Raw genomic sequence first — 18,466 nt, forward strand, 5'->3', positions numbered from 1 at the left:
AGGAGGGTTTTTTCCAAATCATCAGGCAATTATGCACAAAAAGGGATTTTATTTTGTTCAGGGACTTCATTCTGAAAAGTACTTTGGGGACATTCCCAAGCATGCTCAATTTAAGGTGATAAGAAGGAAAATGGGAATGCTTAGTTCGAGATCATGCTTCACAGGTTTAAAAGGCAGAAATGGGAGAGAATACCTATTGATGTGATGTGCTAGGTTTCCATCAGAATTTCAGCTGCAAATAAAGGTCAACACATATAAAAGGTACATGTGTTAGTGAAGGAGTGTGTGCCCTGAAGGGCTTTCCCTTGCTCCCCTTCCTCTGGGCAATAAATACACTTAAGGCTGTGACTTCCTTGCCAGCATTTAGTGCTGTGTTCTACATCACCTGGAGTGGTGTCCACATTTCTACATTGCTAACAAGCTCCTATGTAATGCTGATCTATGCTGATCATATGAATAACTAGTTATTACCACTTAACACACAAGTTACAGATACATCGACTTAAAGCATCAACAGGACTTCAGGATATGCCTAGACTGTTCTCTTGCTAAATTTTAAACCAGGCAAACTTCAGCCTGTCATATATGCTCTTCCTCTCCACTCCTGACAGAGCAAGTATGACCCACAGCTTATGAGCTGTACCATTCAAACAATTCAGGGTTGTGAACCAAATTATAAACACAAGAATGAATGATGTGTTGTCTTTGGTAAAAATACATGAAGACTTCTGAACCCCCACTGGTTTGTAAGCTAATTAAAAATAAGGAAGGAGTTTGGATGGAAGTACCCCACACTAGTGAACAATGCTGAGAAGACAAGTTATTAAGTGAAAATCTCAGTGCCAGGCATGGGATTCTCTGTATGGTTAGAGAGGCCCAGTGGTACCCAAAACAGTGCAGATAATTGCCATCACTCTTGGTTACCCAGCAATGTGGTAAGACCCTGTTGTTGAAGATCCACATGCCTTAATTGCAGAACACAGAGAACTGACCAGGAAGTTCTCTCCCTATGTAGGCTGCTAGGGGAGAAGAGATATTATCTTACCCAATGGTAGACTAGACTCCATCTTCTACGAACCCCTGCCAGGCAAGATGGGCCCACTGAAGCAATAATGGGGAGACTTGCTTGGATTGGAGTTCTGCTCCACAGGAGGAAATCAATGCCTGTGCTGTAAACATGCTCAAAACCCATGGCTAGAGAAGTTAATGAGCCTGGGGGAGAACCTGTTGCTGTTATTCTAAATTACCACATCAGAATGCCTTCTAGATTATAGCTCTACCTGTAGCTTTGTGCCCGCAGTGGTTAGTGCAGAGATGCTTCGCTGTTCAGAGTGCTGGGAATAAGCCACTGAGTGCTCGGCTGCAGATGGGACAGTTACATCCACATGCCTGCCTAAGGCTCAGGAGTCCACGGAAGACGGCCAGAAGCAATAGAAAAGCTGGAGGATGGGTAGAAGTCTGTCCTGGACATAACATGGCTGTTGCACCCATAGACTCACAGCGGCTGTCCATTACCTGCACAAGTCAAGACACTTAAAAATTCCAGGAAGAGGGCTGGAGAGATGGCTCAGCGGTTAAAGAACACTACTGTTGTTCTTCCAGAAGTCCTGAGTTCAATTCCCAGCAACCACATGGTGGCTCACAACCATCCGTAGTGAGATCTGGTGCCCTCTTCTGGCCTGCAGGGATATGTGCGGACAGAACACAGCACATAATAAATAAATAAATAAATCTTAAAAAAAAAAAAATTCCAGGAAGAGGAAGGGAGCGTCTTTTGGACCCCACCGCTGGCAGAGGGACTATTTGTAGTAGTTGATGGTTGCTGGGGGAGGGCGAGTTACTGTTTTGGGGGAGTGTGGCCACTGGTAGGTTCCCCATGCCCTGGTGGATGACCCCACGGCCATGCACATACGGACAGCATTACTTGAGTTAAAAATAAACACATAATTGTAAATTATGAAGTTGGGAGGGAGATGTGATGAAGGGCTCTGGGGAGAGCTGGAGGGAAGGGTGGTTATGATCAAGATATATTCTATACATAATTTTCAAATAAAAATTAACATTAAAAAACCCTAAACCATGGTCAAGCCTGGACTCTGTTCTCTTATTTAGACACAGCCTTTTTTACCTGCTGGTCACAGGGGCCTATCCCTTGTGGTGAGCAGATTCTCCTTATTTCTAAGATGCCTCTTTTGTCTCAAGGGATGGAGCATATCTTACCCTCTTAAACCAATGCCTAATTGAAAAATTAGCTGTCACAGGCATCTGCGGTTTGGCAAGGTCAGGCCCAAGTCTTGGGGTGCTAGGAAGTGTATTAGGAACTTGCAGAGGACAGGTGAAGTATTCCCTCAGGGTTAATGGGCAAGGAAGATGGTGGTGAGCCTCTGATGACTGAGTCTTTCAAAGTTTAGCTTAGGGGCCTTCTCAGCTTCCAGGAAGCCGCCTGGTCACAGGGCTCTCAGAGGTCCTCATCATGAGCTCCCCTCAAGGTCATCATCTTTCCCCGAAGACAAGTGCCTGAGATCTACCATTTGCTCTCCCCTTCCACTAAGCCCATTGGGTAAGCATTCCACCTTGTCCATGAACACTTTTGGAGTTCACACCAAATGATAGAGAGGGTGAAAGGCATCTTGGTGCAGACGCCAGACCAACACCACAGACTTAGTGGCTAGACATCATTCTCAGTTTTGGAGACTGCAAGTCCAGGCTCAAGCATTAGCAGGCAGGGCTCCTGGTGAGGGCTCCTCCTGGCTTGCAGATGAACTTAGTACCGTTCTGATGCATGGGTCTCCTCTGCTAAGGGCATTGATCCCGTTGACATGAGCTGCCACCACCATCTGAACCTACTTCCCTAAGGTCCCACCTGTAAATCCCATTGGGAAGTAGGTATTTGAGACACTGGGTCTGCAACAGAAAGGAAGTTGGGAAGCCAGGACTGGGAGTGAGACCTTGATCCAGCCTCTGCTGGGAAAGGGGCATCCTTGAACTGCCTGATAAGGAGAAGCCAAAACAGTCTGAATCCCTTTTCACCCTTAACATCACTGGAACGAATTGTGGGGAAGTATGGAAGAGGCACTGAGAAAGAACAGTGCAGTGGGGAAGAGGACTACACTGTCGTAGCACAGGCTGTCCCAAGGGAGAGAAGCCAGATACGACGTGCCCTGTGTGGGCTCCGCTTGTAACTCAATACATAAAGGATTCCTAGGAGTGACTCCACAGTGAACACTGACTGGAACCCAGCCATCAACTGCCATGGTAGGCAGGGTTTCTACCCTAATCTGGGTGATGAGTCGGTGTGCTGAAAAGTACAGGGTGTTGGCATTCTGGCCCACCCTTGGGGACGCACAGGCTCCACCCACGTTCATCTTAAAGTCCAGCTGTGACAGGCTGGGAGAATGGCCTGGTGGATGTCCCAGGAGGTCCTCAAGAGCACTGACAGGACCCATTGACACTGCTGGAAGTCAAGGGTCACGAAAACCAGGGCCACACACAGTGTCTCAAGCTCTCTTGCGGATGGGTATCAAGGCGGAGGCTGGGGAAGCTGGGTCCCAGAAGCATGACAGTGCAATCCTGGAGACCATTTCCCAAGTTCAGGTTTTGTATTATTTCATCATGGGTATTTTGCACTCTCCAGTCTTTCAGCTTGGGGCTCCTTGTTCACTAGCACATCTACACCACCCTGGAGTTAGCTCATTAGCATATCAAGGCAAGTCCTGGGCTAGACTGTATCTGAGCTGTGCCTGGCCTGCCTAGGACTTATCGGGGCTGCCTGGTGACATGCTCAGACATCACATTGTGCCAAGTCACACAAAATGGTGTTTTTAATTTACACAAAAAATGGTTTCGACTATGTTACTAACAAGACCCTAATATTTTCATATACTAGCTTGATGAGAAAATAAATAAGAAATCTAACATCTTTGTTTTTAAGAGTCTCACGGGTGGGAAATAAAAATGAAACATAGCTTTCTTCTGTGGAGCCTTACCCCACTGTTACCCTCTCAGAGAATGTGCCTCTGTTATAGATGGCACACACACACACACACACACACACACACACACACACACACACGGGGGGGGGGGGGGGGGGGGGGGGACTCTAAACAGCCTAATGCATCTTCTTAAGAGCTTCTTTGAAATGGGAAACATTTCCAGCGATGCAATGAGAAATTAGAACAAGAGAAAAAACAAAACAAAAAACCTGGCCATGCTGAAAGCTAAGGCTGAGATTCCTGGGGAATGAGAGGTCGATGCAAGAGCTTTCTCTTTTTAGTCAGCTCTCCAACAGGGGCCTAGTGGGTTTCCTAGAGTCCTTTTGGGTTTGGGATTGGATTTGCTTTGTGACAAAATAGAATTATGTGTTTCCAATGCTCTCAGACTTCTGAGGAGGTGGAGGTGCTGGGCGTGGTTAGAGCAGTTGGGTGTAGGTGGCAGAAAAGCCTGGTACCTAATAGCTTGGAATTCAAAACAAAACAACCTGTCTGCTTGAATAGTAAAATATCCAAGATGTGACACTGTGTCCTCAAGTCCTAGACGGCCACAGCTGGCCTGTGCTTTCTCAGACTACAGTTCCACCTTACCACAGCAGCTCCAGCGACTCCGGGTGTTCTCATGGGCTCCGAGTCCACGGCACAAGCCGCTCTGAGTGACTAGCGAAGATTCCCAAAGCCAGCCCTTGGTCTGAGTCTTCCCAGGCTTGTCATTCGCTCCCTCTAAACCTCGATTCTCTTCTTTTCAAAATGTCTAAGATCTCACTACTCTCTGGGGTTTACTCCAGGGCCAACATACGTTCTCCATGAAAAGCCAGGGGTTAGTGCCATCTATTCAGCTGGTACTTTTTATGCAGTCTCCTTCCGAGTTTTGGTCTGGTCTGTTTTAGTTTACAAATACTCCCCAATTCATTGCCCTGTTCTGAACAGCTTGTTGTAAAGTGAAACTCCACACTGAGTTTTTATTTTTATGTGTATGGGAGTGTTGTTTTGCATGTATGTCTGTACATCACATTCATGCCTGGTGACTGACCCCAGAAGCCAGAAGAGGGAACTTTGATCCCCTGGGACTGGGAAACTCCATATTGAGATGTACTTTAAATCTGCTCTTACAGTTAAATATAAATGACCTTTCAACCTAACATAAGCTGGTAAGTCATGGGCTTTCACTACTGCTGCAGGGGTCTGTTGTTTTGTTATGCTGTATTTTTTTTTCATTTTGTGTGCACTAGCCTGCATACACATTTGTCTAGATATCTTTTTATTATCTTTATATCTAGCATAATTTCTTTGTTCACAAAATATTTTGAATTGCTCTAGTAATTTACATTTTTAAAAACTTTTTAATAGCTCAACATTTGCCCTTTCATGGAAAATATTCCTTATTTATTTCCATTTGTGCTGTTTCCTAGTCTTTTAACCGACATTTCTTCCTAGTTTTAGGTCTGTAATCGTCTCATCTCTATTAACTCAGTTATGTCAGACACAGTGGCTTCTTTTAAAGGTTCATCTCCGCATATTTCTCAATAGACATGATGCATATTTCTAACATTGTCTCAGTGAACATAATGCATGTTCTTAACACAGCTAAGCATGGATCCACACTGTCACAGTTCAAGTGTAATCTAAGGATCATACATACATAGGGATACTCTTTGGTCACCATTCTTTGGATGGTGGTTGCTGTATATTTTACTGAAGTGGTCGTGTTGCTCACAATCCAATATACTTTATACTAAAAATTAACCATCCAAAGTCTTTGTCTTTAATATACGTAAAAAAAAAATCAATAGTGATAGCTCACAACTCATTAGTGACCTGCAATGCTGTTATAAAACAGGAGAAAGATCTGAAGGACTAGTTAGGAAAGGGTTGAAACAACTGGTACATGAACACTGGAAAAGCTGCTCAACATTACTAGCTGCTCAGGGAAGGCAAAGGATGTGGCCCAGTGAATGTTAGCACACACTTACTAGAAACACTGAGACACAAAATAGTGTAACTACATTGCTGGTTGGGACAATGGTAACAGCCACTCTGGGAAACAGTGTGAGAGCTTCTGATACTAAGCATGTAATTATCATTTGGCCCAGATGTTGTACTCCAGGGCATTTATCCCAGAGAAATGGAAAGTCCTGTGTGCACAAAGGCCTGTTGATAGTAGCTTTATTCTTTATGACACAAGAAGCAACCCAGCTATCCTTCAAGGGCTGTTCAGCAAACAGTGGTACATCTCTACCATCTAAGATCAGGCGGTAACAAACGGGATGAACTATTGACGAAGCAGTGGTCTGCATGGATCTCCGGTGAATCACGCTAAGTAAACAAAGCCCTAAGTCACTTAGGCCGCTAGAGAGAGCTTCAGGACAGGCAATGAGGATACAGGAGATGAACTGGCATGGGTAGAATAGGTAGACCAGAGCAAGAGATGCTGTGGGTGGTGGAACTCCTCAGCGTCTTCATTAGGATTGTGAATACACAAGCCTACAAAAGTGACAGAACTGTGTACGATGATAACACACGAAGAACAGTAGAGGTAAAAGTAGGCAAGTCTACAACTGATGACACTGGACATCCTGGACAGCCACATACATTGGAGACATGTATGACCACCAAGGGTGCATGGGGGTTTTTGTTTGTTTTGTTTTGTTTTAGTATTACTTCCTATAATTGTGTATTAGTCCATAATTATCTCTGCTGGCATTCACACTGGTAACAAGTGATGGTGTGGTTCTACACGCTTGACACGCAGCATCTCATTGATCTCCACTACAGCCTTCTGCAACAGGACATCACTCTCGCCATTGCTGGTAAAGGGAATAACACATGGTCAGATGAAGTAACTTAGTAACTTGTCCAATCTGAGAAGATCTTGATTTGGTAATCTTTAGTGATATTTTGATGCCACATAAAGAACGATAGATGATTTATGAAAAATCTTAGGCCCCAGTCACATTTCCAGTGATTCACATTTTAACTTGAAAGTGACTTAAATACTTAGTTGGTTGCTCCATGGGGGATGGGGGATGCAGTATGCATTTTTATGATTCCCTGACCTCACCTTGTGTCAGGCAGAGGGCAGAGGACATGAGCAGGGAGGGGGAGACATAGGCTTCAAAGGCTCTCTTCCTGTAACCTACATCCTCTAGCTGGGCCCCATATGCTAGTAACCCATTCAACTATGAACTCACCAATAGACTGATCCACTAGTCAGTAGATGGGTTTAGTACACTTCCTGACCCGATTACCTTTCTAAGCCCCACTTTTGAACATTACAATACTTGAGAGTCAAGCTTTCACCATAGGGATCTTTGGAGAATCTTTCCATATTTAAAGTAATTCAGGTACACATGCCAAAGCTCTCTACCCCCTTCAAAGCCTTCCAGATGGCAAAGCCTTCCTTATGGTTTTTGATAAATTCTAAGTTTAAATCTAATCATATTACTTAAATAATATAATGTAAAATTAACTTGCTCACTTTCACTTCTGAAAATTGACTTTTGAGACTAAAGTTTCGAGACTAAAGTACCTTGAAATTCCAGCAGTGCCCCCATGATGGCAGTATAAGACTAGTTAGGATGCCCGCCGCCTCTGGGACCGTGAACTCACCCACCAGCAGGCGACGTCTAAACTCCGGAATTGTGTGAAATGCAAAATCAGGTTGCTCTGAAGGGAGATAACATTCCTCCTCAAACATCCAGGTTGTTAACCTTAGAAACAAAAGAAATGTGACACATTTCCCAGACAGAGAAAACAATTTCTTAGGGGGAAAACAAAGCTCTACTCTGTGAGAGCAGCCTTTGCATAAGTCTTGGACAGCAGCCAACAGCAAACAATGGCCTGTCTACAAATGTTTTTCCTATTTCCTCTGTCCCCCTGAAAGCGAGTATTTGAGAATAAATAGTTCAGTTCTTCTTTCCTGGTTGGCTCCTCTGTTGTAAACAAGGGGACAACTGGCCTATAGAAATGTCATATATTTTTCTTGGCTTCATGAAGCCTGTATGAACCCCTGCCTGGGAATTACACTAACATTGGAAAAAAGTGATTCAGTCAAGGTTCTCAAAGTGCTTTGTGGAGAGTAATAAATATACGCACCCTCCCAAACACACCAGGCCAGAAGCATTCACTGACTTATGGCCAAGTTTGATAGACAGCTAGAATGAGATTGGGTCTCTGCAGGTGTCATTGTTCGGTTTGGTCCTTTAGCGACCTGAACCATCTGTGGATAACAGAATTAGCCCCCACAGGTCTTGCTTTTCACTCCATGACTCTTGGTCATGTTGATTGGACTAGAGGCAAATGCCTGATACAGGAGAAGGTACCTGAGAGTCACGGAGGTCTGCCCTTTGAGGATGTCAATTAAAACACAGGCACAAGCTAATGCTTTCAGCAGTGGATAGACTCTAGAGACAAAGTCCAAAGACCCATGGTGCTGAGGCCTTGCTTGTCCAACTTTCCTGCTATTCTGAAGGGCCCACAAATACCCTACCCCATAAATTTGTAACTTAATGTAAACTTATTTCAAGTGAGTTTCTGCTACATGCATCTCCTGCCAAAGATACCATCTTTCTGCTCAAAGTTCAATGGGGTATAAAACAAATTATGATTTGGTCCCACAGAATCTTCTTTGCTATTGAAATGAACAGATTCTCTGGAATTCAATCCTGCTTTGTGATGCCAAATTTTATTTTTTTTCCTTGTTCTCCATAAACACACACACACACACACACACACACACACACACACACACACACACAAATGATAACATCTGCCTGATGAAGTCATTCAAGCAGGAAGTACTCATCTGGCCAGGTGCCCAGCACAAGATGCCCAATTAAAATGAGGCCGAGCTCTGCCTTCGTCATCCCATACATAAAAACAGCCAGGCAAAGGGTCTCCCTTTGGGGGTGGCAGCAAGCAATGGGGTCTACTTCTGAGCGAGAGGTACAAGAACTGTGAGGCCAAGGTCTCTCTCTGCAGAGAAGAAATGTTCCTCACATGTTTGAAGCCAGTGGTACAGATGAGACATACGGTGATATTTTATTTGTACTGAAATGTGATTTTATTTGTATGTTAAATAAAATTACCTGGAGGTCAGAGCTGATAGCAAGCCATAGCAGAAGTCTGGCAGTGGTAGCACATGCCCTTAATCCCGATCACATGACAGGCAGATCTCTGTGTTCAAGGACACCACCAGCATGGAGACACACGCCTTTAATCTCAATACCAACCATAGAGACCTAGGGATCTGTATAGATAGGCAGTGACTAGGAGGTCATGTGGTTGGGCTTACAATCAATAAGAAGGCAGAATAGAATAGTCAATAAAAAGACAGACACACAGGAAGTAGGCCTTTTTCTCAGAGGAATTATGGCAGCGGGAGTGAAGGGTAAGAAAGGGTTTTTAGTATCAGCTCTTAGCTACTGTTCTGACCTCTTGAGCTTTTGACTCTGCCTTTGGCTCTGTGTTTCTTATTTAAGAAGACGGTTACAGCTACAGAGACAATCCCAGGGGGCTTGGGACCACTGTTGGAGAGCAGATGTACAAAGCAAGTATAACCTTCCTAACTAAGCCACAGCCCCTCTGCTACTGCTGTCCAAGAAAATGCTCTCCTCATCCACTCGTTATCTCGAAGACACGGGAGACTGATGTGTGTACCCCTCACTAGGCATTTTCTATGAAGTCAGTGAGGACGGCCAACAGAAAACCTCTGGTCACATAGTTTCAGACCCCCTGGGGAAACTCCAGGTGGATCCCAGGAGGCATTCCTGGCTCCCTCTTACCTGTGGGGAGCTTGTGCTTCCTCCTCATGGCCTATGTGGGTTTCTGTGGAGTCTACAAGGAGAATCATCATCTCCTGGTCACGTGACATTGCTAGCTCCCTGTTTCATCATTCAGAGGGGTGGGTGCTGCCATGCTGCCAGTGTGCCTAGAGATGAAGCGCATCGGCGCCTCCAGGAACAGATATAGACTGGGAAGGAAGAAAGGGAGGGAGGGAGGGAGGGAGGGAGGAAGGAAGGAAGGAAGGAAGGAAGGAAGGAAGGAAGGAAGGAAGATCGTGTTCTATCAATCCTGGGCAGGATGCTGACTTGAGGGCAGCTGCCCTGCTAACAGCACAGACTGGGAGACTATCCCGGGAAGTTCCTGCTGCGCCAGCACCTCAGTGCAGAAGAGCAAGTCTACCTGAGGAGGGTAGTTTCGGCAGTGGCTGCAGCAGCCCTGGGCCTTGTGCTCATGTAGGGGTCCCGGGAACCATGTTTGCAGGCTGGCTGGAGGGGTAGCTGAAATGCCACGAGGCTATGTAGAAGCTCTGCTCTGGCCAGCACTCCAGGATTTATTAGATGGGTCGTTTGGGAAGGGAGGGGAAATGTTACTTCCCTGGAGCTGTCATATAGAACCCATAACAGACTTTCCCATGGTCTAGCTGTCCCGAAGTTGTGTCCAAGATCTATGGAGAATGTAGAAGAGCTGTCTGCTCAAAGATCTTCAGAACAGTGTGGCACTGAATTTGTTAAAAAAAATTAAAAGAAAGATTATCATATGGTCCAACAATTGTAATTCTGCACATACACATCCTAAAGAACTGGAAGTGTGATCTCAAGATGTATTTATACAGAGCAACATCATTCACACCAGCCAGAGGCAGGGGTACTACAAATGTCCAGCAACAGACCAATGGGCAAAGAAAAGATGCAATATTACATACAGTGGAGATTCGGTAACTTTTAAAAAGACGGAAATTCCCATAGGTTCTACAACCTGAATGAATCTTGAAGACGTTATACTGTTACAAAAGCAGATGCAAAAGAACAAATACTGTATTGTCCTACTTATATAAAGTAACAAGAGCAGTCAAATTCATAGAGACAAAGTGAATGGTAGTTGCCAGGAACTGTAGGAAGAAAGAATGGGGAGTTGTTGTTTAATGAATCTAGGGTATGGAAATTGGTTGAACAAAATTATGAATGCACTCCACTACAAAACTGTGCACTTAGGCATTGTCAGTGAAGATGTAAAATGGTTGGAGTGGTAAACTTATGTTATGTAAGTACTTAGCCAGTTAAAGATAAAAATCTGTAATTAAAATATTTTAAAGAGCCAGGTGGTGGTGGTGGTGGTGGTGATGGCAGTGGCGGCGGTGGTGCACGCCTTTAATCCCAGCACTCAGGAGGCAGAGGCAGGCAGATCTTTGTGAGTTCAAGGCCAGCCTGGTCTACAGAGCAAGATCCAGGAATGGTGCAAAGCTACACAGAGAAACCCTGTCTTGAAAAATAAAAAAAAAAAAAATTTTTTTTTTAAAGAAAGGAGCACTAACGGACATATGGAACAATATGAACACACACAATGCAAAGCAAAGGCTCAAACAGGATTAATTTTCACAGCAAATCTGTTTGCCAGTACAACAGCCAATGCTGGAATGAATAAAGCAGAAGGCAAAGTCCCCACTTTAAAGCACTACACCAATTGCTTTAAAATACCCATGTCAGGAGCTGGAGAGATGGCTCAGAGGTTAGGAGCACTGGCTGTTCTTCCAGAGATCCTGAGTTCAATTCCCAGCAACCACATGGTGGCTCACAACCATCTGTATTGAGATCTGGTGCCCCCTACTGGCCTGCAGGGACACATGCAGACAGGACACTGTATATGTAATAAATACATCTTTTAAAAAAAGTATCCAGAGAGATAGTTGGTGGTTAAGAGCACTGGCTGCTGTTCCAGGCAGGACCCAGGTTCAATTCCCAGAAACCACATGGCAGCTTACAACTGTGTGTAGCTCTAGTTCCAAGGGATCTGACACCCTCACACAGGCAAGGGAGACATCAATGCATATTAAAAACAAAAAAAAAACCCTTAATAAATAAATAAAATCAATTTATAATACCCATATCTTTGCTCTTACCATCTGCTGTGGAATCTGTCTGGAAAAGGTGATTAGAAATGCAGGGTCTTCTACCTGTGTATTTATATCTGTCCAAAGATCTTCCCACTGGTTTTGGTTTTTGTTTGTTTGGTTTTTGGTTTTGTTTTTTGGGTTTTTTTGTTTTGTTTTGTTTTTTTGTTTTTTTTTTTTCAAGATAGGGTTTTTCCGTGTTACAGCTTTGGCTGTCTTGGAACTCACTCTGTAGACCAGGCTGGCCTCATACTCACAGAGATCCACCTGCCTCTGCCTCCCTAGTGCTAGAAGTAAAGGCATGTGCCTCCACTGCCCAGCTCCCACTGTTATTTATAATAAAGAAAACTGGAAAACCCAAAGCTTAGTAATAAATAAATGGTTGCAGGTGTTACCTGATAGAATGTACTTCATGTGGGCCATTCTGCAGCTGTTAGGAACTATACTTCCAAACAACTTTTAATGGCATGAGAAAATTGTTGGTGTAATGTTAGTACATGGAATAGAGTTACGAACGTGATATATACTGTATACTATCCATTAATGCATATGTAATACACACACTGAAACAGAGCAGGATGAATGGAAGCAGTTCCATCTCAGACTGCTCCAGGGCCTCTGCAGTCCCAGCAGGGCTGCTAGGCAACAGTTCCCTGTTAGTGGCACTGTGGCTAACAGCAAGGCCATCCCCTTCAGTCCTCAAGTCCATCTCCTCATGTCTTAAGCTCTAGTTACAGAACATAATCTCATCACTGTCATTACAAGGTTCATGTGGTTATATGGTAGTAACACACACAACACACACATTCACATACACACACACACACACACACACACACACACACACACACACACACGATCATACATACAGTTAGTAAGACCACTGCATCATTTACAGTCTTAAGAATTTGCCATAAAACAGGAGTTCTTTTTTTTTTTTTAAACTTTGTTCTACAGAGCAGCTTTCTGAAAGTGTAGATGAGAAAACCAACATGAAAGGCATAAATGAAAATTTAGTTTGTTCAGTCCTGTTACTCTCTCTGTTCCCTGACATTACGTGATAATAGACTTATTTTATTGAGTAGGAACTTTTAACATCCTGTGGAACTGCTTCCCGGGCTTGATGGTTACTCTTGTTGATACAACAGCATTGAGATGTACCTAACAGGTCAGTAATAGTACAAGTAATATCAGTGGTATATCAGCCTGTACCCTACCGGACCTGCAGGGTAGCAAGGGCCTAAGGGAGTGTTTGACCATTAGTGCATAGAAGCCAGTGGCTGTGGTGATAAAAGCTTCCTCTTGACTTTCAGTCAGTTTAATTGTTGCTTTTCAGTTAGCTACAGACAATGCATTGTCTTACTGTCCACGCAGGAATGGCTATTTTTTCCTTCCTGTCTTTAAATCAGTGTTGAGCATTGAGGTGTGTCTTCCGCAAAAGGCATGTTGAAATCTTAACACCCACATTCATACACACACACACACACACACACACACACACACACACACACCAGTCCTGGGAACATGACTTATTTGGAAACAGGTTTTCTCAGGGCTGTAACTAAGTTAAGGTGAGCCCTAAATCCAATGTCCATCATTGTCTGCTGTCTGTCTTTGGTGTCCACCATTGACTGCTATCCATCGATGTCTGTTGTCCACAAATGACTGCTGTCCCTTTTTTTTTTTTTTAAGATTGGAGCCATACAGGCATACAAAGAGGAGGGCCATGGAGGCAAAGATCAGAGTTCATGTGTATTACAAGCTGAGTATATTTCTCTAGAAACCAGCAGACATTAGAAGAGGCCAGAGAATCCTTCCCTGGGCCTTCAAAGGGAATAAATATGCCCTGATAGCACCTTGATTTTCTATTATTAGTCTTCACAATGAGAGAATAACTTCCTGCTGTTTGGAGCCACCTCGCTTCTTGTATATCTAGGCTTGCTACAGCAGACCTAGAAACCTGGCATAGTCAAGAAAAGCTGAAGCTAGTGGTCACTAGCTCCAACAGCTCTTTTTCTACTTTGAAGTTTACACACTTCGGTAGATACCAGCTGCTTATTGGTTTCTTTTTGATTAACAGTCAGAAATACTGGACCGGTTCTGGAATGCCTTGAATGATCTCACCAGGTCCATGCCCTACTGTTCTAGAGAATGTTCAGTAGTGACTTGCTGCCAAGATACACCACAGGAGGGAAGTGCCTCTCATGATGCCTTTATCTACTCCCTATAACATTTAAAATAGGAAATGACAGCTGCAGCTATGACATCTTGAATGACACCTGGCATATAGAAAATCTCAATAAAAATTGGCTCAAAGAAGTGAATGAGTACACGATGGCCATAGTGTAGGGTGAACATGCACCTCTCTTTCTCAGGACCACAGAATCTTTAGTCAAAACAATCTTCTAAAGTCACTTTCTGTGGTCGTATAATTGGTCCCCCATAATCTCACAGGGAGTGGCACTATTGGGAGGTGTGGCTTTGTTGGAGTGGGTGTGGCCTTGTTGGTGGAAGTGTGTCACTGTGGGGTTGGGCTTTGAGGTTTCCTATGCTCAGGTTACTTCCTGTAAGTCAATGGACTTCCTGTGGCCTGCATATCAAGATGTAGCCAGCACCACATCTGCCTGCATGCTGCCATGTTCCAAATCATAATGATAATGGACTGAACCTCTAAATTGTAAGTAAGCCACCCCAGTTAAATGTTTTCTTTATAAGAATTGCCGTGGTCATGGTGTCTCTACACAGCAATAGAAACCCTAACTAAGACATTTTCTTATTTTTGTGGGCAGAAAGAACAGAGGAATTTTCCCACTTCCTATCTCAGAAGTAAGGTAGATCTCTGTCTGTTCTAGCCTGCATCACTCTACTGCAGAAACAGGTACCAAGGTATTGGTGAAATTATTAAGGCTATTCCACGTAGTTAAAAGGGAGGTTTATTTTGTGGGGTAACTTACAAATGAAGGGATAGGTTGTAGGGTCTGGCAAAGGTATGGCACAGTCCGGCAGTGTTCTCTGGAGAACTCTGTTCGCAGTCTACCTCCAGCGTCCAGGCTCCAGGAACCAAGAGAACCCTCTCCTCTCGATCCTGGGTCTTCCATTTCCTCCCTCAGCCCCGCCTTGTGGGCGTGACCATTATCGAAGCTTCAGTGGAACTTCCAGGCCCATGCTGTGATGGCTACCCACTACACCAAGGTGCTCAAAACAAGGGCCTGTGGATATCCTGAACAGCAAACACATTAGGCCACATCAGCTAACAGCCTTCTGAGTCCACAGCAATGTTCTGGCTCTGTAAGACCACAGAGGCAGTGAGGATTAGCCTCGACTGTTCCAACTTTGTCAAAGGCCACCTGAATATAGAACACAGACAGTTCCTGGTTCCATATGAGGGTACCTGCTGTGTGATACTGGGAATTGATATTTATAGAGTGGTGTGGGGGGTGGAGGAAGCAGAATCAAATACCATCACAAGAGGAAGGTTGCTTCAGGCTTATAGGGCCAGGTCTTCCTCAAAGAGGACACACAAGGCATTTGCCTGTGGTGGTTTGAAAGAAAATGGCCCCCAAAGGGCATGGCACTATTAGGAGGTGTGGCCTTGTTGGAGTGGGTGTGGTCTTCTTGGAGGAAGTGTGTCGCTGCTGAGGTGGGCTTTGAGGTATCATATATGCTCAAGCCATGCCCAGTGAGATAAAAAGAAAGATGTAGAATTCTCAGCTCCTTCTCCAGCGCCATGACTGCCTGCACACCACCATGTCCTACCACAATGATAATGAACTGAACCTCTGAACTCTAAGTCACCCAATTAAATAATTTTCCTTTATAAGAGTTGCCATGGTCCCTGCACAGCAATAAAAAAACCCTAACTTAGACATGGCCCAAGCATACTAACTTCACTCCTGGTTTCCTAACCAAGAATATTATTGTGTTTTCTCACTTTTGCCCATATTTCTTACAAAACTGCTCATCTGCTCAGGAGCCTCCTCTTCCTCCAACCTCCCTGTTTCGAGGGGCCCAAGAGGTCTCACTAGTTGAAACTGATTTCTTCCCAGGCAGGAGCAGTTTCCTGTACCTTCTCCTTTGGACTCAGGAAAGAACCTAACAGCTGCAGAACGCCTCCTGGGCCTGGATTGGTAACAGTTTTGTCTCAGACACAAGGATCTGGGTACCCTCCACGGTCTGGTACATTCAGTTCACCACTCACTCAATGTCGGTTGGGCTCTGACCTCCCTGGCAGGCTAATCTCTCCTTACCCTTGGCCGACCATCATCACCCCTTAGGGGATTTTCCCAAAGATGCAACGTGAGGCCAGCATCTGCTGTTTGTACTTCATGCGATGCTGCCTTTGCCCAGAATTTTATCTCCTAATCGCCTGCATATTCTTCTCCGTTTTCAAAACTAAGGTCAACGTCTCTTCTGAATTCCTTTCTTTGGCCTGAAAATATTACAGAGACTCTTGATCCTTCTCTGAACTCTTGCCTCTGTGCTTGGGTCACACTGGACTCTTGCTGACCCTGGAGTTCCCAAGTATGTCCCACCATGGCCATTGTGTTTCTGCCTCTCGGCCCAGAATGCTCTTCTCCTACTGCAGTGTGTGTGTGTCTGCTCCCGTGCTCACATTGTCTCTAGCCCCGACTCCTCCAGTTTTAAGTTGCATACGTTTGTGTGTGTTCCCAGTCCACCTCCACTACGTAGGATGTAAGTCCTGTGCCTATAGGAGGATTTTTGGTCACCACCACAATGTAAACATGTAAAAGAACATCTGGCCAGATGCTGCCCAGCCTAATAAACAGTAGCTGAACACAGGTTGTTTCAGTGTGATGTTCCATTGCCCTCAGACAACTCTGAATGACAAGAAGGCTCCACACATGCCTCACATAGATTTAACTCAAATGACTTATGAACAGGCCAAGCCATCAATAGAAGCTACTACAAATGTTGGAGTTTGGGGATACGCTTGCAGCATCTACAAAACCTACCTCACTAATGAAGTAGCTTGCTCAGAGATCATTTAGACGTCACAGCCAAGGCCATAGGTCCCTCAAGCCTTCACACTCCTCCTCTTGGGAACAGAAGCATCATTTAGACACAGCTCTTTGGCTTTGGAATTCTTTAATACATAAACATGAATTATGATGGAGGTAGTAAGAACTGAAGGGAATGGAGAGATTAAAAAGACATGGTAAAGAAAGAAATGATAGCAACTGAAGAGGTGGCACCATACAGGAGCATGTACTGCTCTCACAAAGGACCAGAGTTCAGTTCCCAGCACCCATATCAGGTGGCTCACAACCACCTGTAACTCCAGCTCTGTGGGAGCTAATACCCTTTTCTGGCTTCCAACAATACTGCACATACATATCCATGTAAGTGAAAGAAAAATGAAAATTTTTTTGAAATTTTCAAAGAATTAGTAATTTTTATTAATTTATTTATTTTACATTCCAACCACAGCCTCCTCTCCCTCCTGTCTTCTCATTCCCTCTCCCTCCTCCCCTCTGTCCACCGCTCAATCCACCCCTCCTCGTAATCACCCCATGGGCTTCAGCACAGCACGGCATATCAAGCTGCCATAGGATCGAGCACCTCCCCCGTATTCAGGCAGGGCAAGGTAATCCAGCATGAGGAATAGGTTCCTAAGAGCCAGCCAAAGTGCAGGAGGCGACCCTGCTCCCATTGCCAGGAGTCCCACAAATAGACCAAGCTACTCAACTGTCACATATCTGCAGAGGGCCTAGGTTGGTCCCAGGCAGGCTCCCTGGTTGTTGGTTCAGACTCTGAGTTCCCATGAGCCAGGCTAGTGGTTTCTGGGGGTTTTCTTGCAGAAAACTACTGCCTGTTTCCTATAATACTCCCTCCCTCTCCTCCGCAGGACTCCCTGATCACAGCCCAATGTTTGGCCTAGGTCTCTGAATCTGCCTCCATCGGTCACTGGATGAAAGCTCTCTGATGACAGTGGGGTAGTCACCAATCCAATCACAGCTGCCAGGAGTTTTAGCTGAGGCCATCCTTGTAGAGCCGTGGGAGTTTTCCTTGCATCAGGCTTCTACCCGACTCTGTAAAGCCCCCAATTTCAGCCATCTCTCACAGCACTGTCCCCCTCCACCTACCTCCCAACCCGATCCCTTAAGCTCCTATGCCAACCCACCCCCAGTGCAACCAGGAGAGCTCCTCTATTTCTCCTTCCCAGGGAGATCCATGGGTCCCCCCTTGGGCCCTCCTTGTTACCTCCTGGTTACTTTGGGCCCTCTCTGGGTTTGTGGATTGTAGCATAGTTATTATTTACTTTACAGTTAATATCCACTTATGAGTGAGTATATAGTATGTTTATCTTTCTGGTTCTGGGTTATCTCACTTTTGCTTTCAAATTTCCCAATGTCATTGTTTCTAACAGCTGAATCATACTACATTGTGTAAATGCATCACATTTTCTTTATCCATTCTTCTATCGAGGGACATTTAGGCTGTTTCCAGGTTCTAGCTATTACAAATAAAGCTGCTATGAACATAGTTAAGCAAGTATCCTTGCAATAGGATTGAATATCCTTTGGGTATATGTCCAAGAGTAGTATAGCTGGGTCTTGAGGTAGAT

Source organism: Onychomys torridus, chromosome 7 (genome assembly GCF_903995425.1).
Source record: "Onychomys torridus chromosome 7, mOncTor1.1, whole genome shotgun sequence".
In the NCBI taxonomy this organism is placed as follows: Eukaryota; Metazoa; Chordata; class Mammalia; order Rodentia; family Cricetidae; genus Onychomys; species Onychomys torridus.